The following is a 25,972-nucleotide window of genomic DNA, read 5'->3' as shown; positions in this document are numbered from 1 at the left end:
TATATGTTTCTGTGTTGTTGAACCTGTTAGCCCATTTACCTTAACATTGAACTTGATATGTAGAGGTGCTTTCGCTGGCTCAATCTGCCCTGAAATTAAATGACCTTGTACAGAAATTGTCAGGAGGAATAAAATGTACCATATTAAAAGGTAGCCTGAAGGGCTGCACACAAGCATTGCACCAATCCTAACAAAAGCCTCCTTCCACTGGTTGAAGCCAGAAATAATAAACTGGGCACTGCATGATATCTGGTGATTAAAAAAAGAAAAAAAGATTGTAGATGTTACACTACACGGGGAGTGAAGGGAACTCGGTGAAAAATCTATTGAAATGGGTATGATTTGGAAAAAATACGGTTCAATGAAAAGCCCTAATGAAGGAGGGTAATGCACACAGATGTGCACACATTATTGTTTAGAGCACACTGAAGAACTCACGAGGAGAGGTTTTACGCTGCCACACATCTAGTAAAAAATGCTTTCATTGAAGGGTCACAGAAGATGGAGCCTTTGGCTAACCTGGTTATACAGTTATAAGAAAACAGGTTTTTCCTGATCTAGCCTCCTGCCAAACTCACCAAACTGATGGAAGGGCTTGTTGAAGGGCTGCCAAGAACCTGATGGTCATTCTAGTAGAGCTCATGATCATATGTAAGATAGAAGAAATTCACAAATGCATAAACATCACTGCAAGACTTTATCAGCTTTATGGTGCGTGGTAAGATTCAATCCTCTCCTTGGCTAAGAGATGAAAATACACTTGAACTTGGTAAAAGCACCTCTGTGGACCCCAGGCTCTGGAGAGTTATGATTCTACTGGATTAACCCCACCCTAACATGTTTGAAAGAAACTAGTTCTGCTCTATCACCCAGCAGAGTACCATCCCAAAAGTAAAGTGCACTGGTGTCAGCCTCATGCTGTGGTGTGCTGTTTTTCAGAGGCAGGGACTGAGGCACTCATCAGAGTAGAAGGAATCTTCAGTGCAACCAGAGATAGCTGAAGGAACCTTCAGTCCAGAGCATTCAGAAACTCAGACTGACCGAAGGTTCACCTTCCAACAGGACAATGACCCAAGCACAGTGCAAGAGTGGCTTATAATTCTGTGAATGTCTCAGTGGACCAAACACAGCCTGGGATTGAACCCAAACAAACATTTCTCTTGGGGAAACTGGAGATGGTATCTGTTCTCATCCAACCATAAGACAGAGTTTTTAGAGGTGGAGAAGAGAAGAAGAGGCAGATAAATGACAATATGTCATGCTTTTTTTGCTATATACAGTTATGGTGTGAGTGTAAGTGCGAAAAAGGGTATGAAGACTTTCGCATAATCGTATATTTATATAAGGATTTATACAAACTGAGCAGTCATTTATTTTCTGATTACAATGCCTGAAAATTATTACATCAACTTATTATAATCACTTAAAGTGCTCATATTTCTATTTATTTACTCACTTAATTGTTGTTCTAAAACCATTTTGAATGTTGAATGTCACTGGCTGCCAGCCTGGGACTTCACTTCATTTTTTTTCTCCCATACTAACAAAGTTTGTGTGGCAACTGTCTGCTATCAGCATTCTTCAAATAAGAAAGAAACCATACAGGTTTGCAATCATTTGAGATTGAGTAAATGATGACCATTTTAAGTATTAAATGAAAATAATTTTTTGTAAATAAAGAATGAATTATGTTTCAGCTTTTAACATACTCAAATCTTAATTTTCAATTCAATGTTTTTGCTGTTTTTATAACTGTGGAATTTGATTAGCAATTCCTATTTCAAAATAATTCTACGATTATTTTGTTTTTTCAGTGAAACAAAAAGAACAACTCTCAAATCAAGAAAAACACAAAATATGATATTATGGTTTTGAATTCAATGTTTATTCAGAAAGACAGCGGTGGCTTTCATTATGATGTCGAGATTGGTCAATGAGACTCTGCATTGGATCTTTTGATTATACAAACTCACTGGCTGATGTAAGCAGACTCATATTATTATTGGATTAGTATTTGTAATTACACCAAGAGCAAAACTCCTTTCTAAAGGACACAAGGAGAAAACCTATTGATAACATATAACTGTACTGAGTTGCTGAATCAACTGACCTTGTCATTCTTATCCTCTATCTCATTCTTTGCAAGTTTCAATGACTCTTGCAGGCAACATCACACGTGACATAATTTGATTTTGTTATAGGTCACTAAAACTCTATACACGCTCGCATTGCAATAATATCAGCATGGACTGTTATTTTTGAATCCTAAACGCTTTTATATCAGTGATAAAACCGTTGCTAATGATCGTAGATACTCACGTGAGTGCATCTCGCTAAGCCTGGTGAATGTTATGTCACATATGGCACGCTGACAAAATATAATAGCTGCATCAAGGCGTTCTGTCCTTTATTCTGATTGGTCTTTTTTTTTTTTTTTTTTTAAACCGCCAGTAGGTGACGACAAGAAGTGTGACTTCAGAAGTGTGACTTTAGTGCTTCTGAGAGGAAACAGAGTGAACCACGCCATGGGGTAAATTGAGACGAGATTCTCACCTGATTGTTAAAACAGCCTAAAAACAAATTCGTGAAGGTGGGAAATGTCATATTGCTTTGTTAATGACTTCATCGTTTAACAGAAGGCAATCGTTAAATTGACAGATCAGGGTTTTTTCCATGGCGATTCGCCTCTTTGCAGACCTGTACACAACAATTAAATGTAAAGTATAATAGCACCTGAGATGCTTTGTAATGTATCTGTAAAGAAGCCAATATTTACCAAAGAAAGAATAATAATACAAAATGTATGTTAAATAGAATTACACTTTATTTTAATTTTGTATTCTCATAATGCAAAGCTGGATTTCAAGTGCCACATGATCCTTCAGAAACTATTGTAATATGCTCATTTTGCCAATATGCAATGCGAAAAAATGTGCCTGCAAAAGAACAGCATGCATTTATTAACACTGCAAATACACGCTTGATAAATGCGTCATTGCTTGAGAAATGCATTGCCTTTTTCCAAAACATATTTTTAGAGAACTTCTTTATTTGTAAACATGATAAGTGCAAGTGTAGAATATATAACACAGTGCTTATACAACATTTATATTTATTTATAAGATTCTTCTTAAATTGATATACATGCTCTGTAATTAAATAAAAATTGCTACCGCTGGGCCACTCTGTCATTTATACATGAAAGTTTAACACATTCATGCTCGATAATGACTATGACGGTATCACTAAGTTTCCTCTGCAGTTTTTTCTGTCAACCATGTACAAAAGGAAGATATATACAACTCTTCTTGAATGCTATGTTATTAACACACCCATGCAATAATATAATACACATAATGCCTATAATGCAGCCTTTGAGAGAAATAATTCTCATTTGCCTAGAACACACAATTAGCTCTTCATATAATTCACAATGCTGGCACCACTTAGAAGTACTCTAACACTTGAGTAGCAACATTTCACATTACGTTAAGACAAGACACACTTAACAGCATTTTACTATGTACCTAAGCTCTAAAGGAGGATCACAAATCACTAGAATCAACATGAGATCCTTTTTTCCTTATCTATGAAATGTTGGGGGACATCCCTGGAGCCAAGAGTTGGGATGGCTTGCATTTGCTTTATGCAGAAACTTGTTGTTAACAACTAGTAAGATCTTCAAAAGGGCATGCTAATGCTACTGACTCTACAGCCTTATTTACAAAAGCACATATAGTTCTTAATTGCAAATTTAAAAGTGTTACTATAGAGAGCTGCTTGAACAAAGTTAAGGGGAAGTGAGCAGATGACCACACCAGTCTGTAGCAGTCTGGTACGGTCATGCAACCAGTGTAAGATTAAGGAAAACACTGTGTGCTAACCAGCATGCTTAGTTCGCGAATTTTCATCTGTGAGGTAGCAACCTTCATTACACAAATTTAATTCTGTTGTCACAACATTTATCTGGATGTCTCCTTGCATCCAGAGCTATTTGTTATTAAGGTCACAATATGCTTTACTGGCTATTGCATAGCAAAAATGAATATGTGCCAAGCAGTATAATGAAAAGCAGAGAAAAAGGTTGTAATGCCAAATGCAATGTAATAGAATATAGATAATGAAGCCTTCCTAGTCTAACCTGATACTTTGAATCGCTTAGTGATATTTATTTTGTGCACATGTACAGATATATCTTGGGAAGTCACATACAATTCATATCATTACGAATTTTGGTTATCTTTCAAGTACATCTCTGCGCAGATTTTGCTCTTTACTGGTGGATAAGGCAGCACATGCATCCACACATCCTTTTGTGCTTGTATGGAGTAACAATTCCCACATCAGGGGCTGGTTGGTTGCATGACCCTGCTAGCTCTGATAGTAGATGTGACACCACTGCTCAAGACAAACAACTTTGTTTACCTGACAAATAATTCAACATGATCTGTGAATGTGGAAAAGTGTTTGTAACAACATATCAAACACAAATCTTGGGAATGCATTATAGTAGAACTAAAATTGCACTGAAACAGCGCTATATTTGGTTTTGCATGAAATACAGTAGAAGCGAAGGGCAGAAACTGTTAATCGCTTTTTTTGCTTTAATTGATAATATATGGATACTAAATACAAAATATTACATATTTTGCTTTAACATAAAACAATGTTATTTTCTGTTACTCACTCAATTGTAATCTCGTAAAAACAAATAATAATTATTGTTTTGACACTCATGAATGAATGAACAACAGAAGGTTTGTTGTGCAACAGAAATTACTTTATAGAAATGCATCATGTCTCCAGAATCACTCAAATAGTGCTAGGGAAGCCAATATATATCAACTTGCAAAAATCAGGTGATGCCAGGCTTATCCCAGGAAAGCTCATTAATGTCCACAAATTCATTAGTCAGCTAATATATTACTTATTTCATAATATTTGGACTTATTTCTGTTTAATGAAACAAAGCTGCTATTACAGCCACCCATTTAATAGGTATAGTTCAACAACAAATTTGTTTTTAAAGAATATTTATAGTTCAACACAAAAAAAGTGCAGTAATGCATGAATTTTGGCTCAGTTAACTTTGACTACTAATAATGTCTTACTGTGTCTATTGACGGTGAAATTTGTTTATATTTGCATTTTGTTTTCCCTGGCTACTGCATCGACCTCACATCACTGATTAAGGTAACTAAAATGCAAAAGCTAGAGGCTAATTGAAAAAATGATAACAGACTAAAAAGGAAATCAAGGCACATTGATGTTGTCTCAAAACTGTTGTAGTGTCTAACTACATTCATGTTGACAGTGAAGTAACCCAGTCTGTGATTTACTAAATTGTTGTGCATATAAAAACATGAGCAGATGGCACATGCAAAAATAAATTAATAAAGATTTTAAATCTACGTGTCTACTGAGACTCTGTATTCCAGATATAGAACCCATACGCTTCTCTGAGGTTTCCTTCCTAATGAATATGCTATCAGGCATGTAGAATAAAGGACACACAACAATGGGTTGCAGTGTAAAACAATTCAAACAGTGTTTAAATGAATTATCACCTTGAAAACTTCAGAAAGGTGTGCAAATTAATACCACATTAGATTAAAAGAGCACAAAATCATATCTGAATGTAACATACATGTTGTCATATTACCATCTTAAATCACTGATCTGTATGTGCAAAAATACCAGCCACTTTAGGTAAAACTTAATTGAAATAAAGCAAGTGCATGTGCGACTATTTGTGTTATATTTTTACTTTGGGTATAGCTATAATGCTTACACAAAAATTTGATTGACTGCAGAAGCAATTAGTACTTTATTTGGATCTTGGTAAATTGTGGCCTTAATGAATAATATAATTTATGTGCAAATCATGACTCTTCGCTTCTCTTCAGACCCACTCATAGGTTTGCTTCTGTTCTAGAATGAGTTATTTCTCATGAGGTACAGGCTTTTATTTACTGCTGTATTACAAAGTTTGTTGTTTATCAGCTGCTGTGTTTATTGATATGAACTCAGTAGGAGATGGGTCAGCAAGGACTGCTGTACTGATTCAACCGATTTGCCTCTTTGATAATTTAAAACTCGCTCAGCTAGCACACCTGACGCAACAGTTGATTCACACATACGAAACCAAAATAACCTTTATGCAGTGAGCTGTAGACGATTAGAAGCGGTTGTCTTGTTATGATCCTCTCACGACATTTTAAAAAAGAATGTTATGTTGGCTGGTGATCGAGGAGTAAATAATAGCAGATGTGTTGATTTTGGGTGAATCGAGCATTAGAACAAAAATCAATCTAAAGTATCCAGACTGCTGAGGCGATTTTTGGCGACCCTCTTCAAACAACTTGGATCCGCTAAACGAGCAATTGAATGGAGACAGACGAATTGTGTTTTTAAGATTATAATAACAGGTTTATTGTAAGGTAAATCAGTGTCAATAGCGGCTTATCGTCAAACGTCACCCTGATTGGTGCTCCGCACAGCCCACCATGCCCTGGGCCGCAGGCTGGCCTTGGGCTGAACCCTGTTAGACATGGTGGCGGCAGTGACCACAGCTTTAAAGCCGTATGAAAAGGCGCGCACACATTCTGTCTGGTGGAAGAGTACCGCAGATCTTCTCGCATGCAGGAGTATCCCCAGAGACACAGACGCGCTCAGACTCACCGGTGATGCACACGGGTCGCTTTGTAAGGTACATCTGCAAGCAAAAAAAAAAAAAAACACAGGAAACAAAATCGCAGCCCAGCATCGCTAAGACGCTTATACTGTCATAATTGGTCAATCATGGCTTTCTTTGCTGCCAAATATGTTTGTATAATAAAACTGTATATTTTGTTAAGTTGCCCTTGGGTAAATCGATACTCCGTAGCAGGTGCTAGTTTTATATCACAATCGCACTATTTCTTTTCTCCCACATAATCAAATAATTTGTCGAATGATATTTTCAGTCCATTATTTAATTATTTGATATAACGAATGGTAATGTAAGGATACGGTGTTATTATTGTAAACCAAAGTCTTCCTCTCAGGGATGGCACAATGCCTGTTGGGATGGTATTATGCACACGAAGACTTGTTCAGATGACCTGGACCTCTATCTCACGAGAGGGCTTGTTGATTACAATAAACTCCCTGATCTAACTGACAGTCAATATGTCAAATCAACTGAGAGTCATAACCCGTGACTCAACACCCAAAGCAACAAGCATCATCACCACATTCGAAGTATGCGCAATTTTCTACTACATAATATGCAAATGACTACAACGCCAGAATACACCTTATATCATGATTCATGACAGACAGCCGCTGAGATTATAAAGTGTTTAAATCGCTGGTTATTACAGTTAATCTAATCCAAACCATCAAAACAGCATCTTCTTTTCAGAAATCTTATTTTAGCTTAGTTTATAAGGGAAACATTTTTTTATTTTCATTTAAAGAACTAATATTTATAAAAATAAAAATACAAATACAAATGAAAACCCACTCAACAAATTACTAAACTACTATTCAAAATTAAATTTAAAAAACAAACAAAAACAGAAAATATGCACACACTCCAAATGAAAAAACTACCAGATGAATGCTTTATTTTTAATAGACGACTTTATAAATATGTGAGCCGGCCTCAAAGAGAAAAAATTAATGAAAAATGTTTGAATTAAAAATACAATGTACAACGACAGAAATTCTAATTATTGAAAGAGTTAAAGTTTGAAATATAAAATGATATTACATTTAACAATGATAATAATATTGCTATTTTAAGTCATATAAATAATAAAAAATTTGATTAAAATGTTAGTAACAGAATGATTATAATAATTAAAACTATTTTCATTCTTCAGGTTTTGACTCCATCCACTGCATATATAATCTAAAGAATGTGCATGATTATCCGGCATGATGCCACAAAAGAGAAACCAAAATGACTGATAAAACTGTTGTAATATTTGTCTCTGGCCATAAAGCACAGAAACTGGGATTAGCTGTGCGAGTGATTAGCTACCGCTGGATCGTCTTAGTTTAGCTTGTGCTTCTGTGGACATGGTGGCAACATTATCAAAATAAATGAGAAGGTGATTGGTGATTATTTTTAACCAACCAGTGTTTGTGGACATGTTTTCAGTGGCAGCACACAAACAGGCAATACACCTCAGCACTAATGGCTCTGAGCCACTCGGCGGCACTGCCGCAACCCCCGTTGCTGCTTGGCGAACGCTGCTGTGCGGTTTTGGCTCTGGCGGACGCGGACCTCTCGGTTCCTGGCTCCTCTGTGCGCTGGACAAGTGCAGACTCATCATGCTGCATCTCCATCCAGAGGACTGGACTGGAAAGCAGTTTCAGCACAAGCCGATACATGAAGGGTTAGGACCACACGGGGGGCTGTGCTGGGGCTCTTCTCGGTGAAGAGACAGATGGTTACCACCCAACACTGGCCACTACAGACAATCAGCAAAAAGGTGCTATTGAAAGACAGTGTGGTATCTTTAAAATAGGTCCTTATTTGTAGCCCTGATACTAGTTGCTACCTAGTTGTTGTTTCAATTCATTAAATAAACTATTAAAAGCCAAATATAAATTATTAAAATAATACCTGAAAATATTTATTTTGTATTACTAAAAGTTTTTATGACTAAATGCAGAACATAAAATGTGCAAATAAAAGAAAAACAAACAACATAGTAAATAAAATTTGGATCAATGGTCAATGATTAATCGTGATTAACAGCATACAAAATAAATGCTTTCGAATATATATGTGTGTGATCTGTGTAAAATATACATAGACTCTATACTACAAAATATGGCATATTTTTAACTATTTACATTAGATTTAGGTGTATCTATATTTATATGCATATAATTGATATTAGTAAATAAATATATTTAATATATAAATGTAGCATATTTTTTCTAAAATATATACATTTATTTATATACATAATAAATATACAGAACATATTAATAATAATAATATTATGTAAACAAAAACATTTATTTTATTGTTGATGTGATTAATCACGATTAAATTTTTTAAATAATATTAGAATGTAATGCAAATTCAAAATGTGGTATTTTTAAATTTGGAAGTACCAAACGTAAATATGTATTAAAGATGTTTTAAAGATAAAGAGGTTTTAAAACCAAAATAACTTTTTTGCAATCAGTCAATAAATACATTAATTAAAATTGTCTTAATTTATTGTCAAATATATTAGTATACATATATATAAACATATATTTTTAATCTACATCCAAATTTTTAAAAATAATAATAACACTGCAGGGCTTTTGTACATAGATTTGAATGATGTTATATTTTGACTCCACAGTGTCAGATTGCTCAGTTTACAAACTAATTTATGATAAACTGATCTTTGTTAACATTTATACCTTGCCAAGACACTTTAACTAAGTAGTGCATTGACTGACCATTCGCGTAGAGTGTATTACCAACGCAGGCATGAGGGCTGGGATTACTGGCATGCATGTAATGTAGTGGAGAATGGAAACAGCCACCTGTCAGTCAGATGAAACTTGTTGCATTAATTTTCAACGCTTCTGAAATCAAACAGAATTACATTTGTCTTGGGCTAGAGTGCAATTACACAGCAATCACCCAGAATACACTGCAACCATTCAGAGCACCATTAACAATAGCAAAGCACTGCTCTGTCAACTACCCACTGCACCCTACCACTGGGTCTTGGAGAGTTTAAGCACCACTCAAATTGTCTTCTCCCTGGAAATATAAAGCATAGTTTAGATAGAACAGGAAATGATGGGAATAAGATGAGTGTCGCTTGTCGCCGCTCAATATGTCATCGGCTCCACAACCACAAGGCCGTGGCTGCAGACAAAAAGCCATTGTAAAATGCAGTCCTTAGGTCAGCAGAGTCACAAATCCGAATTCTAACCAGAAAATCTATCAGCAGAGGTCCAACAAATCACTTCTAAAAAGGGAAGCTGTAATAGGTCCATACATAGTGGATCAAACCAGCCTGAAATGATTAGCTTTGGTCTATACGGGTCAAATCTCTCACCAATCTAGCTGAACTCTGAAGCGTAAATTACAGTCACAAATGAGGATTTAATGGACGCACACGACGCACGCATTCATAGCTGCAGTATCTCATCAATGCCTCGGGCTCTGTATGTGCAGACAAGCACACCTGCATCGAGAATAATGAGGTTTGTGAGAAATACTGAGATGGGAATCAGACAGTGAATCAGGGTTAGTCCTGGAGACAGTCTCTGTTGAACTCAACACATACAAAGTGTTCTAATTTTTGGCCCTCGGAATTGAAACTACAAGTTAAAAAAAGGCTGTCATATTGCACTCCCACGATGATAAATGGATGATCAGATAAAACATAACGGAAGGGGCTACTTGTAACTTTTGAATAATAACAACAAACTGATTCTTGCTACTTCTTCACCTGCTGCTGCAAATTATCTCTTGGGATAAAGAACAAAAATGAACTGCCATTTTTAAAGAGAAGAAGTAGGTCTTATGTCAACATCAGAGGCTTCTTTTAAAGAAAGAAATAGGTTCCATGTTAATAGCGGTGCTGTGGAAAACACAGTATTTAAAGGGGATGAGAATGTTTGTCATTCGGAATAATCCATGCGTTATCCGGCATTTAAAACTTCTTTAATATGCTGCACACCAAAAACTGTCAGCACTGCTGGATTGCATGCTTGGCTTCGATGAAATAAAAACAAAAACAGAAAAGGTTAGGTTTCATTTTCTACTTCACTGAAAGTTTGCATGTATTCAGGTCATCCTGAATATTAAATGAATTACTATATATGCCATTGTTCATTACAAATGAACGAAAAGTTACAGAAGATTATTCTCAACCCTCTCAAGTCCCCCAAAACGATTTCTTCATCAGAATAGATTTGGAGAACTGTGTAGCATTATATCACTTGCTCACCAATGGATCCTCTGGAAGTGAATGGGTGCCGTGAGAATGAGTGTTTAAACAGCTTATAAAAATATCACAGCAATCCACTCAGTCCATCAGTTAACGCCTCTGTATGATTGTAATAAACAAATCCATCATTACGATTTCAAACATGGCTATCTTGCTTTCTTCCAGTGAAAAAAGTTGTCTTACCTGAATCGAGACAAATATGCACAAAACTGCCAGCATAAGCGGTGGATTTTCGTGTGAGATGTTACGTGCCGCGCCGCAGTCTGGTTGTTTGTGTATCCTTTGCTTGTTTTCCCGAGAGCGACCCTCTTCCGCCCTCTATCTCTCGTTCTTCAGGTACACGCGGTTTGTTGATTGGAGGATGGCTGTTCATCATCGTTCCGAGTCGCCGTGCAGCCAACCCGGACGTCTTCTCCGGGTAGTTTAAAAAGCGCGCTGCTTTGTTACGCTCGTGGTGGCCTGGGGAGCTTGTAGCCCAGTGCCCATTGTTCAGTATGGTCGCAGGTGTTTCTCGTGACACAATTGATTTGTTTCAGCTTTCTGTGTGTGCTAATGTCTAATCTCATCCAGTTCCTCGTAACCTGGTTGATATTGTTGTTTCAGCACTCTGTCCTTTTCTGTGAGAAGAGGAACAGGGCTAGGAATGACTTGGACGCACACATTTCTTGCACCAGAAAATTTCACGTTAGACACACCCAGGTAAAGTATGAGCGCTTTTTGCACTTTTTTGTTTTTCATTTTGGTGGAGAGTAGGGTAGTGGTTACTAGCCACATGCGCTGAAGATTTCAAGGTTTGTTTTTCACAGCATTTTTTCTGTTAGTTTACTGGGATATTGGGCCACTTAGTTAGGTTTCCTTTGTTATATTTATTTCTTTACTTAAGGCGCCTAGTTAGTTTTTCCCTTCACACTTTGTAAAGAGTTTCACGCTCTCTTTATCAGTAGAGTATAATAAACCGCTAAAACTGGACTCTGTCAAGTTGTGCCTGGTCATTTTTACAACTCCGCCCCAGCATTAATTTTAAATGTTACAGCCCTCACCTCTAGACTAACTTTTAAAAGCACGTAATATTTATCGAAGCTCATTCGGGATAGATAATTGCGAGATTATCACCCGGTCGTAATTAATTGGCTTACATGCGGCTGTGGAGTGACCATATTTTTTGGTAAATCGCTTTGTATGGTAATTTCGCTATATTCGTTAACAACGGGATACTGTATGTGATTGCGGCTGGAATTTGCTTTGAGAGACGTTTTCTTTAAATCGCTTCGCTAGAGTCTCCTCTTCCTTCCGATTGATAAATGCCGAGATTACTGTGCAGTATCGCTGCCTAATTTTAAAATTGTGGTTACGAACAACAGCTTAAGAGAGAGATATAAAGTGAGTAAGCTGTTTTTGCAACAGTTAGTGGAACTGTTTTGCTGCGCTGCTCGGAGCAGGAAAAGAGTGTCTCGAGTCCCGACTTAGCACCTGTCTCTGTCTGGTGATGAGAGGCGCCGGGTGGAGCCATTCACTAGGTGGAGGGTTCCTCAAAATCAAGGCTGCCCTGCTGCCTGGAACTCCTTTTTCTTTTTCTCCTGCCTCTTTAGGTTCGGGAGGTGACGACGGTTGTGCTATGTCTGCTTAGCGCCAGGTCCATAGCTGGAAGCACAGGAGCCGGTTGAGGGTCAGCTGGCCGAGCTTCTGAATGGCGACTTCAAAAGTTCAGCAGAAGCTTGAGATTAGCGAAACGTGAGATTGCAAACTGGCGTGAGCTCTCGAGCTGAACGCTGCCAGAAATGCACCTTTGTTCCAGTTATTCCACCGTGCAGACCGGGCTAGTGCTCCGCTTGGGAGTAGATACATGGCACCACTTTGATGTGGGCAAACAGATCTCTCTCGCACTCACACCTCGTGGAGGGCAGAAGTCGACCCCTATTTTAGTGGGTTCGAACGTGACAAGGCCTCCGCTCCTAAATTGGCCTAGGGGAAGTTTGGCCTTGCTTTGCCAATGCAAAATTAACAGGTAAGGCTCAAGAAGTGTGCATGACACTAGCTCTAGAGGATAGTTTAAGCTATGACACGTGTGAAACTGCAATCTCATGCGCGCTTACCAGTTGTGGGGTGCCAGTAGTTTCATAGACAGCTGTGTTTAGGAGGGCATAAAAAGAATTCAAGTCAAACATTCGTTGAGCTTGCCAGAGAAAAGTGCATTTTACTTGACAAATGGTGTGCGCCGGCAAGGTTACAGATTTTAAGACGTTACGAGAGCCTCGCCCTTTTAGAAGAATTTAAGAACTGTATTCCCAGCTGGTCGTTGTTTATTTAAACGAACAGAAAGTTACTCTCTGTCGCGAAGCTTCTATTTTAGCAGACTAATTTGCACTGACATTGCATATGTATTCACCGCCTCGATCTGATAAAAATCCGTCTGTTCTTTCCAATCCACTGTAGCCAATGACCGGCCAAAATGCGTTTTAAAGTCAGCAGAAGAGCGAGTGTTATTATTGCCGCAAGTCCGCCATCGGATCGCTGAATGTCAAGCAGGTTGAAGCGAAAGCAACAGGGCTCTCTGTGGTTAAAGGCGTGGTTTCGTGGAGAACAGTGAGGTTGGACAATAGCCATGCGCGTGACAGCAGGCTACAGATTCAACTTGGCGAACCATTCGTGATGGAAGGGTTAATTTCAGCACGGTAAATCTACCTAACAGGTAAAAATAAAGCCTCAGAGACACCGGCGCTAACCAAGTCTTTTGCAGGGTCGAGGTGTACTGCCGCTTTTCACAGGGACTGCATGCGGCAGTAACGTGATAGTATACAGGGCATAGAGATGGGTCTTCGTCGCCAGTCCCGCTACATCAGGTGCATCTTGAAAGCCCTGAGTTGGCGTACAGGGTTCTGTAGCTGCAGGTGTTCGTGAGTATTTGCCGTGAAGGGGGTAGACTTTATTCTCGGTAATCGACTTCTGGCTGGTGTGAAAAAGTTTACTGCCAGAAGTTTTCTTGATAAGCCTGTGATTGGTGATCAGCCTGATGAACTATCTGGAAAGGTAAATTTCCAAAAATTTTTCCTTCTGTCTGGCGCTTATTACGAGAGCTCAAGCACTAAAGAAAGAATTTCCTGATCTGTCCTCTACTTTATTGCACCCATGTTTGCCAGTGACGTTTTCTCACTGTTCAGAGGATGAGGCTGTTGAAAATCTGATAATTCGAGGAATGTGAAACTGCCCATGACGTTAGAGAAAATTGTTTCCGCACAAGCATTAGATCCGACTTTTGGCGCAAGTGTTCTTCTGCTGTTGTTCCCTTGAGTAAAAGCACAGCGAGAAAGTCTGCTTATTTTATAGAAAATAATTTACTGATGCTGAAATGGTGCCCTGAAATTAAGGAACACTTCGAATGGAGTGTCGTGGTATCAAATTGTAGTAATTGTTATCGCTATCACGTTTTGTCTTTGTCTTACGACCATGATCGATCGGGTAGTCGTAGGAATCAAGTAGACCTATAATCGTGTTTTGATACATTTCTCACGCGTATCTTGGAACTGACGGTGTTCATTCTGTCGCTACTGTCTGCACTTGGGTCAGATATTAGGCAAAATCAACTAGATAACATCATGCTGCACTGCTTATTCCGTATCACACATAGATCCATCCGAACACGTCATTGTGGGATTGTAGCTAACTCAACACCCCAACACCCAGAGTGGTAATCAGCTCTTCATTAACAATGATGTGTAGCACGCTTCTCATGAAGAGATTCCATGTAACGAATCATCGCGCTCGTGACTTATTTAGCGCTAGTGAAGACAGAAACTACTTTTAGTTACCCAAAGCTTGCAAAGCGATCAAGGCATTTATATATACTAACTCTTTCAACCCTAATTTCTATTCTAGTAAACATCACATAGAGGATTGCAGAATACACTAACACCTGGAAAGCTGGCTAGCGTGCATCGCTTCTCTACCAGACATTAAAAAAACTATGCTGAGAAAGTACTGTTTGATTCAGGTAAGGAGTGGATGCCGGAGGGTGCCGCTGGTTCTGTTCCGCGAGTAAGAGAAGCTGTGCAGGAGAGCTCAGGATTTAGTCCTTAGCCGTAACTAGTGTTCGGGCATCGCGGTCAGAGGTCCTTCTTAAAAAGCCTAAAGAAAATATTTTATCCCCGGGATTCCCAGCCCTAAAGTGAACGTGTGACTGGACTACGTGGGAGCAAATTTCATAACGATTACACTCGCGCTGTTCTGCAAGTAGAGAGAGCATTAGAAAAACGCCAAAGTAAATATGAAAAGCCCAGTTTGATCGCAAATCAGTTGGCATGCTATTTCAGAAAGGCGATCAAGTACTCGTGTTACTTCTCGTGGTTGGTTCCTGTCCTGTCCGCACGTTTTTCTGGTCCGTGCAGTAGAGGCTCTTTTTTTAAAAACTGAGCCGATACAGATTATGTGGTCTGCACTCCTGACAGGAAAAGTTGAAAATCTCGGCGTGTGTCAGTGTGAATATGCCAAAGTGGTACTACGATTCAGAAGATTTACGCCTGCCAGTTGCTGTCGCTTCCTGTTCCTGCTCCGCAGTTACGGCCTACGTAAATGTCGGTGATGTTGATGTTGGAGGATGATGGTGTGGTATCCCCATCATATGCACCCAGACTCGCGTTAGACTAAAAATTCCGAGATGATAGTTTTCTAACTACCCTCTCAGCTGTTGCACTTGTCCCCGCTCAACAGAGTAGCTGAGTATTATGAATCTGATTAATGCTTTTCCTTCTTTGGTGGTTTAATGATGTTCCTTCTTGCAATTGCTGTGTCTTGCAGCATATACCGATATTGATGTGGGTGAAGCTGCGCCAATTAAAACACATTCATATCGGCAACGTCACTGCTTTGCCGCATGTTGCGGTATGAGGTGGAGTATCTGCTTGGAGCATGGGCTTGTTAAGCCGAAGGCTGCAGTCCCTGGAGCTCCCCTGCCTGCTAGTCCCAAAGAGTGATGGCACGCACGACGCTTTCTGTAACGATCATCGAAAGGTGAACGCAAAGTCACCATTCCAGATCGTTTTCGCCACCGCTGCATGGAAGACTGGCGTGACAATCTTGAGTTCGGCTCCGCCAGCGTCAGTAAAGCTCGATTTCACTGGCCATTGCTGCGCGCGCCCTTACCCTCGCTGCCTCCGGATATCTCCTCGCGCTTTTGTGACACCCGACAGTTTTCTTCAGTATTCTGTAATGGCGCTTTGAATGGCGTGAACGCACTCCGCAACTTTTCAGCGCTCGCCAACCCTTGTGCTTTCTGAGTTCCAACTGCAAATGCATATTTAGATTGATTTAGTTGCTCTATTCTGGCGTGGAATGGTCGGAACACGATTCTCCTGCTGCGAATGTAGTTTTCGCAGCCGCCTTTCTAACGCTTTAACCTTTGAATCCTGGCCAAGCGTGATTCGCCAGGCAACCATCAAGACACTTGGGAAAACAAGTTGGGCGCGGCACTGGCGCGCTTCGTTAGAAGCTGTAGCAAACCGCCATTGCTGGAATTCCCGATTCCAGCTACACCGACAACGAATGAGAGTTTTTAGGGCATGCGCTGGTTATTATCGTAGGCTTGTAAAAATTTTTCTATCGTTGCACAACCATTGACGCCACTTCTCAGTCCTCTTGGTGTCGATTTCCTGTGGTCTGATGAATGCCAACACGCCGCTTGAATCCATTATTAAGGCACTATTGTGTAAATACACCCGTTTTAAGTGCACCCGATTTCTAATTAGATTTTAAGCTGGGAGGTGGATGCCAGTGCGGTTATGCGGTGCCGTGTTGTTGTAAAGAGGATAAGTGGATGGAAAGTTGATCATCCCATCTGTTATTTTTCACTTGAAAATCTTAATAAACATCAGTTGAACTACTCGACAATCGAAAGAGGCGTTTAGCGCTACTTGGCCCTCCAGTATTTCTCGCTGGCGTTTATGTTGCTGGATCAAGCAATCGTCCAGTAAAATGTATTTACGGGATCACAATCCTCTGGTATTTCTGTCACGGCATGTATAACCAGAACCAAAGATTACCGCGTTGGTCTCTGATTGTGCAGAGCTATAATCTAACGGCCAAACACAAGAAAGAAAGTGAGAACTGGATCGCTGGGATGCCCAGAGTGGCCAGTGTAATAGTGGTAGGATAACTGTGAAACAAATATGTTTGCTATAGTTTGGTTCTATGGAGGGGGTGCATGCGTCGTGGTAAAATTGGTTGTTTGTGTGGTCCTTTGTTTGTTTTCCTCTCTCAGAGCTGCCCCCTCTTCCGCCCTATATCTCTCGTTTCTTTCAGGTACGCTGCTTGCCGGGATTGGAGGATGTGGCTGTCCATCATCGCCCGGAGTCGCCGGTGCAGCCAACCCGCGACGTCTCTCCGGGCAGTTTAAAGTGCGCTGTTTGTTACGCCGGGTAGTTCAGAGCTTGTAGCTCAGTGCTCATTGTTCAGTACTCATTGTTCAGTATACGCAGGTGTTTCGTGACACAATTGATTTGTTTCAGTTTTCTGGTGTGTGCTAATGTCTAACTCTCATTCAGTTCCGGCATCTTGGTTGATATTGTTGTTTAAGAATTCTGTCCTTTTCTCTTGGGGAGAAGAGAACAGGGTTAGGACGCATTTACACACATTTTTGCATCTTAGTAATTTCCATGTTAGACACACCAGGTAAAGGAGTGAGCGCCTTTTGTACTTTTTGTTTTTCGTCTTGGTGAGAGTAGGGTAGTACTGAAAGCGCATGCGCTGAAGATTTCGGTTTGTTTTTCACATTTTTCTTTGGTTAGTTTACTGGGATATTGGGCTACTTAGTTTGGGGTTTTGTTATATTTATTTCTTTACTTTGCGCTCTAGCTTCTCTTAGTTTTTTTTTCCCTTCACACTTTGTAAATATTTCACGCCTCTTTATCAGTAGAGTATAAACCGCTCAAAACTGACTCTGTCGTTGTGCCTGGTCATTTTTACAACTCCGCCCCAGCATTACTCTTAAATGTTAGCGTCCTCACCCCTAGACCACTTTTAAAAAAATGCGTAACAGAGGACATCAAGGAATTTTTTTACTGGAAGAAGCATCAATATGGATTATGGACTGATATTTTAGTCAAAAGCAATGTTAAATGAATTCAAATGTCTTGATGGATTTGTTTAATACAAGCAGATCACTTAAGTCATTAATTGATGGACTGGAGTGGTGTGGCTTATTGTGATGTTTTTAGCAGCTGTATGGACTCTAGAAAAGAGGCAGCACCCGTTCACTGCAAATTACTCATTGACGAATGCTCAGTGCTAAAATATGCTACATTTCTCCAAATATGAGAAACGTACCTACAAGTTGAATGGCTGTGGATGAACTATTTGTTTAACAGACTGTCTCTGATCCCATTTTATTATATCAACTATGAACTTCTGGCTCAACTAATCATGTGGGTTTAGGAGCAGACCCACTTGTCTGATTGAGCAATGCTTCACAGGTTAGTGGGGAAAAATACTTGTGTTAGAGCTCTGGCCAAAAGCACAATATAAAGAAAATGTTTTATTATTTCTCACGCTGTAATACTATTATAATGCAATGAATTATCCTTTAATTTATTTCATAGCAGAGTATACCAGGCTTGCGCAGTGCATTCATGTATTAAATTCCATCTGTGAGAAGCAGTTTTTATATTTCAGAAAGAAATGCACTCGCGCATCTGTCTTCACAAGGTACTCATTTAGGTGACAGCAAATGAATGACAGACTGAAGGAGTTCAATAACATGGGAATGCCAAAGAAACTGACATTTAACAGAGGTCAGGGCCCCACTACCACACCTGTCACATCGCTGACACACACCTGTATGTAAATAAGAGATGTTGACCTCGCTCAAAAAGAGACAGTGATTACTCTGTCAGCAACACAAAGGAGGAAAGCCCCTGCAAGTGAACCCTAACGACATGATGGCACTGTAATGATAGCTTCCAGTTTTGGAGGGCGGAGATGCATACAAATAGCAGTCCATGTAAGTCGAAATGCTTGACTTAAGATACTATCAAGCTTCCTCAAAACCAACATGAGAGGCGCGATAACATCCAGCATCAGAAAGAAGGATTTGTAAGTTTTGCTTACAATGTTTCATTGCACAATATGAATCATAAAATCAACTAGTCCATGGACATCAGATGCATGATGTAAAAACAAGGCATCTTCACATAATCATGTACATCAATTTGAATATTTGAATGTGACAAAAAAATTATATTTAATGTCCTTGACAAATAAATTAATACAAAAGTTATCTCCTCATACGCTTTTCCAGCAACCTGTCATTTATACAAATTTATGTAATCTAAATTTAATTATAATATAATTAGAAGGATCAGCAACAACACATTGGATTAAATGTGATATTAAAAAAACATTTTTTAGAAAGACTGAAATAGTATTTTCTTCTAAAACATACCCAGACAACTCAATATTTTTTATAAATTTGATCATTTTAGTTAATTGCATGGAAATTTAATTTAAATTTTTTTTTATAAAATGAGTAATGACAGAATTGTGAGGATGTAAAAAAACTTTTTTTTAGCACTTAATATATTACTGGGAAAAGCTAGTAGAATGCATTAATTTATAATCTACACTTTTATTTTAAGATGCAGAAAATGATTGTGCTTCTTTTTTTAACTAAACAGGTTTATTTTTAGAGCGGACACGTTTTTATCAATGTCAGATTCTGGACATGCATTCACGTGTACCCAACAAAGCAATCAAAAATCCATCGGAATCCGTCTAAAAAGCAGGAAGGAAGCATGCTAAAGCCCTTAGACCACAATAAGGGCCTACCTGCCAGGCTAGCTCATTTAAGAATCTTTTGGTTAAACCACAATAAGATGACCCTCCGATTAATCATTTGACAGGCTGATCAAATTCAGTAGGGACCAGGCCAGCTGCCCACATTCAAATGTTCCAGAAAGCCTCCAAAGACATTCATTATTCACTTTGACATAAGATGACAAACAACTGATGGAGCCGGCATGCTGATGAGGCGTCTGGCAGCAGAAATCGTGTGACAAGTGCACAGGCAGAGAGATAAGGTAAATCACAGGCCAGGAGGAAGTGAGGCATTTAATTGCTCTAAAAAGACATGTCATCTCTGACTCGCCAGGCTTTATTGTGCTTGCCAGCCTGGATGATTGCGAGGTGCTCTTGTTTTGATATGTTAATTCCTCTCTGAAAACACTGTTTGTTGCGCACACAGTGGTGGGATTTTTGTCATACGATGCATGCTTTATTTCCTGCATAAAACTAATTGCTAAAACTGTTTCTTCAGCGCTGTGATGTACAGAGCAGAATTAACGTCAAGCACTGATTACACCATGAGAGGCCTGATAGATCTTGAGAGTATAATATTGTCAAAAATTACCAGCATTTTACAAGACTGATAGTTTTACTGTGAAATCAAAGCATACTCTCATTTTCTTTATAAAAAGCAAATTGCGTTACATATAAACAGTGGTGCGCTGTTGTTAAAACAAGATAAAAGCAAATAGTCTTGCGAAACTGTAACCTTTTAATTTAATCATACTGCAATAGCCTCTAGATCATATCTGTAGGAGAGTATTTTCTCATTTGCTCAAGTAAAGACTAAAATAAACCATAACATGACAATTAGAAATTTTAATAGCTCACTGAATTGAAAACTGTTTTCAGCTTTCAGTTTTTAGGAAGCCATTCATGCAAGTGCTCAAAGGAACCTGACACATTTTTCATTTAAGAACTTCATTCCTTCATGTTTTTAACTCATCATATCCTTTAATTATCCAATTGTGAAAAGCATAAATGCATTCGAAGATAAAAATGAGACAGATTGCATTCGATCACTCAAACGATCACCACTAATTGTCAAAGACAGCTCACAGAAAATTGCACGGAAAAACGACTGTAAAAATGACTGTGAAATTACTTCAGCTAGTTGCCAGGAAAACTGTAAATTCACACTAAAACCTTATATGGTGTAGATTAAACACTCACATGTTTGGGAAGCGGTGAGGCAAAAAAAGAGAAGAGAGGAAAAAGCATGTGATGTAGGGTTACAGTTACCATCGTTATGATTTTCTCTGATCAGCAGAAATATAGTTATTTGTTTCTTTAGGATTGGTATGGCAGACCGTAGTTTAAGGCAACATGCAATTACCTAAGTCAGTTCATGCAATCTTATATCTAAATGAGTCATTCAAACGGTGGTTAAAAAGGCACAGTGGGAAACTGAGTTTAAAGCAGTAATGGCTCCCTACCAACAAGTATAACAATACTCAAATTGCTGAAATTGCTTGTTCAAGGCTTTGCTAAGGGAGACACTAATTAAATAAAACTCAAATTGAAAAAGCAGAAAGCCCTTATCTTAAGCTTCAGAAACAGAAGGTCCCAGGTTTTTCTAATTGAAATGAGTAATGCAGCCAATGCCAGGGTAGTTGCATATATAATTCGGCCTGAAATGAAGAACCTTTTTGTTCGAATTCTAAGTCAGTCAGTGCTTGTCAATTGATTACATCATCTACAAAAAGCTGACGCTCAATCTCCTGCTATTTTCAAAGTCTCTTTTATCTTTGAGAGTGCAGTGCTAGATGGGCAAAAGAGTGCCTTTGTTTTTCCCAGCCGCACATGTCCTTTTCAATATTCGAAGGAAACTACGTGAGTTCTGCGCTGTAGCGCGCCAAACCTCATGATTCTCGATTTCTCTTTGAAATAAACTGTCTGTTTTACCGCTCTGCTTGACGTGAGGCCCAAATGAACATAGTCGATTTGTTCCCGCTGGTCTGTTTTTTGCTGAAAATGGACCGCACTGAATGGCATGTTTGGTCGGAAGCTGGGGCGGTAAATGCTGTCATTACTTTAAAACGTTTGATCGCCAAGGTCTTGAGGAATTGCACTCACTCATCTGCTCTTACCTTTTCCGTCGACTGTGACGTCCCGAAGAAAATGGGGATGAAAGCAAGCCAAATGATGCAGGTGGTGTACATGGTGAAGCCTATGGGCTTGGCCTCGTTGAAGGTCTCTGGCACCCCTCGCGTCTTAATGGCGTAAACTGTGCACGTCACCATCAGCAACATGCTGTATCCCAGGAGGCAGATGAGGGACAAGTCCGAAATGTCGCACTTTAGGACCCCGCGTGCCATCTCGGGATCTGCCGTGCGTTGGTCCTCGTAGTCAATGAGAGCTTGGGAAGGGTCCACTGCGAACCAGATGCACACCCCTAGGAGCTGAACGGAAATCAAGCTGAAGGTGATTACCAACTGCGACGCCGGACTGATAAAGCGTGGCGCGCTCACTGTCATTTTCCCCTGCTCGAAAATCCGATAAATCCGATTGGTTTTGGTGAGCAGCGCCGCATAGCTGATGCTCATTCCGAGCCCCAGGAAAATTCTCCTGAGCGAACAGATCCCCACGTCTGGGGTCGAGATCATCAGGAAGGTGGTGGCGTAACACAAAAAGATTCCTGTAAGCAGGACGTAACTGAGCTCACGTCCGGATGCTTTGACGATCGGAGTGTCGTTGTAGCGAATGAAGGTGACCACAACAAAAAGAGTGGCTATGATGCCGAGAATAGCGATGAGGACCGGTATGACTGCCCAGGCGAGCTCCACTCAGCTTTACAATCGGAATGGGCTGGCAGCCTGTGTGATTTTTGTTAGGTCTTAAATCAAAGCGGCACATCTTGCAGGTGTAAAGGTCGTACTGATACTGGTAACCATCGCAGCGCTCGCAGTGCCAGCAGCAGGAAATGCCCTTAACGATCTTCTTGCGCCACCGGTTTGCAGGGCTGACTGCAAATGGAAGTCGGCACCTGCTTCCCTCCACCTGGCCACTGCAACGCCCGCATCTGAATCGCAAAAAACAAACAGTATTTACCATTTATCTCGACTAAGGAGGCCGAAACAATGTTTAACATCTCAAATGAGTGTTTTCGCTTTCCTCATCCGTTGACTCATTAAATGAATTCTCTGGGATCTCAAAGGAGCAATTTTAAGCAGTTTTCCTCAAGGCTATACTTCAGTCCTTTCTCATAAGCAATGTCTGCGTCAAGTTCACCAAAAAGTGAAAACTCTGTCAGTGTTTGCTCACTCTCACATCGCTTCAAACCCATATGCTGCTTGTTTTTCTGCAGAACACATTTTTGGGGAGAAATTATTGCGCAGCTTGTTATAAAATGACAAAAAAGTGATTAGAAGCGGTAAAGCTCCTAAAAAAAGCAAAAACAAAAATTGGTCCATTTAACTTACATGATATAATTTAAAGCCTTTTGCTTAAGCAAAGATAATTATTCAAGCCTGAAGTGTATTATTTATCATATCAATAATGCTAAGGCTAACTGGTTTTCACTTGTTCACAGTGTGACATGCCATTTTAAATTCTGGACACTACCTTTAGATGATATAAACATTAATTTTGTTCTGTCACACAAAAGCAATTCAGAAGTTTAATCTTTTCGCACATTTCAACTGTCAAAATGGACAATTCACACGCATTTTCATAGAGCATTTTCTGCCCTTTTGGAGCCTGAATGCTATAATCACTGTTGTCGTATGGCAATAACTGATAAAGATTGTTTAACAAAGCCTACATTTGTATTGGACAAAAATAATAAATACAGGATTGGAGGGTGAATAAACAAGACAAGAATTTAACATATACTTACATTCAGGTAAAGTTGGTCAGTCCAGTGGCCTATGGTCTTGTATTCAGCTGTTTTGTTCTTTATCTGGTACTGGTAGATATCGTAACGGCCTGGGGCATCTCCATTCTCATTGAACTGCACCGGACTGCCTGCAATGCCTGAAGATGTGAGCAGAGAAATCTGATTAAAGGATGCAAAAATTGTTACACCATATAGCTTCACAGTAATGAGCAACCGCTCATGTACAGACATATCCAGGTCAGCGTCCAAAATCTGTGAACGAAATTCACCTGAGATTGATGGTGAGGTGGAAACTGCAATATGTTAAGCTGGACTAAATGTGCTACCAGTCAGTTTAATAGACATTTTGTGAAATATATTGCTTTAGTGGTTAAGTAATGCTATATCTATGCTATAATAAATAACAATGCGTGTTTCAAAACCACATGTTTCTAATATAACAATAAGCATCCAGTACCTAAAAGAGGAAAAAAGATCCTCATTTAAACCATTTGAAATTGAAAAAAACTGCATTACCACTGCTTAGTATAAAATGCATGGGCATATTTATTTTTGGTCCCGTATAAACAAGTCGAAATTCTCTTTGCTGATATCTAAGCTCAAGTACATTGAGTGCAATTTCTATTTTGCGAGAGCAATAGCTTATGGAAGGAGGCAGGCGAGGTGGACAGGATAACAATGGTGCTGCATCCCATGATGCATTTTAGATTAGGTGCCTTATTCTGTGGAAAACCCTGCTGTCTCGGGCTTTAAAGTTTTGGTTAAGCTATCTGTATTCCAAGCACCTGACCGTGTCCAACTTAATTCCCTGGACCCTGTGCAGCCAGCTCACCGAACAATAGCACAAGAAATTGTTTTTCACTACTTGTGTTTGGGTTATAACTATTTTGAGGCACAATCCACATGAAATTCCCACTGAAATCTAAGGGTGATTATCAGCAATGGTGGATTTCTGTTGATGAATATCCATTCTTCTTTGTGCAGGCTTGGAAGCTGCGAGAGGCTTATTTCAAACTCTGATGAGTCAACCGCTCTGGATTAGGGAATTAAGATTTTTACAGCCATGCTTGGTGGCGGTGCAGCTCACCATATAATGCAGACAGATGTAAAGGATTATGAGAATTTCATAAGGACAAAAATATTCATCAAAACAAGAGGGTGCATATGAAGTGATTGAGATTCCCAAAGTAAGCACTCGGTTACTGACTCACTCAGGCATATGAATTTATTATCTGCGGTGCTTAAAATTGAGCCAAAATACTAAATGTCAGCGCACAACTTGTCCCACACATTTGTGTTATGGACATGACTGATGGCTCAAATCTTGCAGGTTATTAAGAAGCGCATACATACTAACTTGTTTTTAACCATAAAATAATAAGTCTTTTAAAAAGCATTAAAAATGCCTTAGCCACCCTCGCAAACACCCAAGCAGTTGTATGCGCTAAACTACCCACGAGACACAACCACACTGCAAACTCTGTTGTGGTGGTGACATTTTAAAATAACTCACAGAAACCAGTGTTATGACTTCCTGGTTTATTATTCACTATAGGCTTCTGACTCTATCAGGAAGATGCCACTAAACAGCGAACTGTCCCCAGATCGTATATCCTTATTAGAGCCGTGAGTGTACTCCACAGCATCAAAGGGTTGAGAGTTTTCTTCTGAGGTTCATTTGATGAGACATTGTGCAGCACTTCAAACAATGGGATCAGGGAGAAACACAGGTAGACTTCCACCTCCAGAGACAGAGCTTACTACTCAGCCAAGAGATTGTTCTCCAACCATAATATTCAGTGGAGAAGACACACGGTCACTGCCAGCATCTCAATGAGTCTTTGTCCTAAGGATTACTGAAAATCATACAGATAGCACCATAGCATAATGATAAACAGAAGGATAGCTGAATGATAGACAGACAGCTACAAAGCTAGATAAATAGAACAATAAAGAGAAGGATAGGATGCTAGCTAGATAGATCTAGCATTCTAAAAAAGCCAACTGACTTGACTTGAGATAGATAGATAGAACAATCTAATTACAGATTACTTTTTAAAGTAACTAACACCTTTATATTTTCTATATTAAACCAATATATGTAGTCAGATTTAATAATCTAAAATAAAAATCTTTAGAGAATACTTCATTACATTGTAAATGACAAGACTGTTTAAATGTAAGGTTGCAAATTCAACTCTTCAAACTATTTTCAGTAGAACTTTAAGACCCATTTGGGGCAGTAATTTATGTTGTTAAAAAAAGACAACGTTGAGGAAACATGCAATTTGAGCTTTAGAAGCAATGACAGCAGTTTAAAGGCCTCACAGTCTGTAAACTCTAC

At 39.3% G+C, this 25,972-nt stretch overlaps 1 pseudogene; it reads right to left on the bottom strand.

The window, feature by feature from the left end:
* Positions 1-21,604: 21,604 nt before the first annotated feature.
* LOC122348962 overlaps positions 21,605-25,972 on the bottom strand; it is a 39,057-nt pseudogene continuing 34,689 nt past the window's right edge.

This window comes from Puntigrus tetrazona, chromosome 1 (genome assembly GCF_018831695.1).
Source record: "Puntigrus tetrazona isolate hp1 chromosome 1, ASM1883169v1, whole genome shotgun sequence".
Taxonomy (NCBI): domain Eukaryota; kingdom Metazoa; phylum Chordata; class Actinopteri; order Cypriniformes; family Cyprinidae; genus Puntigrus; species Puntigrus tetrazona.
This window is presented reverse-complemented; position numbering and strand designations above follow the sequence as displayed.